This window comes from Seriola lalandi, unplaced genomic scaffold (assembly GCF_002814215.2).
Source record: "Seriola lalandi dorsalis isolate HSWRI2012SDOR001 ecotype SW California unplaced genomic scaffold, Sedor1 jcf7180002054951, whole genome shotgun sequence".
Taxonomy (NCBI): Eukaryota; Metazoa; Chordata; class Actinopteri; order Carangiformes; family Carangidae; genus Seriola; species Seriola lalandi.
The window spans coordinates 965059-966022 of record NW_019525502.1 but is presented as its reverse complement, the minus strand read 5'-3'; positions in this window follow the sequence as shown (position 1 = coordinate 966022).

Here is a 964-nt window from a genome sequence, read left to right as displayed (position 1 = left end):
CTCCCAGGGAGTCTAAACTCACCCCCACGTCGGACTCGTACACAGGACTACAGGACCATATATGTAATTCTTGAAGGTCATATCTCTGTCCACACACTAGGCAATGAACAGCTGTATCATGTAAACATTTTCATGACCAATTAAAAAACAAAAACTTAATAGGAGCCATAGGCCTAATAATGCAAGATCTATAGTAATCATATAAATCAAATCAGCTCCTCTATACCAGACAGAATGGCAGTTCATTCTTTTAAAGAGTCTATGAGATCCCTCACCTCCTGCGGATTGTTGAACAGGTGGATCGCTTCTCCGCATATCACTTTAAGTTTCGCTGGGTAGAGCAGAAAGGTGCAAAAGTTCGGCTTTTGAAGAGCATCCATTGCAGTGGAAAAGGCCAGCCTACGCTTTTAAGTAAACGGGCTATAGTCAGGGGTGAAGCGGATGGCTTTGCTCTCGATTTCCACAACAGCACTCCGACATGTAGTTTAGGAGATGCGATGTCTCTGCAGTTTCAGGAACTCCGTGCACATGTTTGTTGTCTCTGCGAGACCTGTCCTCCATGTCTGCAATTTTCTCCTCCAGTCGGTCATGGTGTGCAGTAAACCTTTTAACAGATGCTGAAAGCTAGCTGTCCACCTCTGCCAAACGGTTCCCGTCTTTCTCCAAACACATCATACACTCCGAAATGCGCATGGCCAACATCTCGCCCCGAATAACAGCGACTTGAGCATCCATCAACTCCTGCGTCTTGCTTGTCAGCTGCGTCACCACATCTTGTCTGAGTGTAGGGATAGCCTCCTTCATAGCTTCTGCAACCGCTAGCTTAAAAATGTTAGCTAGTCCCTCGTTGTCGAATGACGGGGCTGTAACTGGCTGTTTGCCTGCTGCCTTTCTTGAACTTGTCGCCATTTCGTTGTGTAAAAAGTGAAATAAAACAGCGAAACCAAAAAAAAAACCAAAAAAA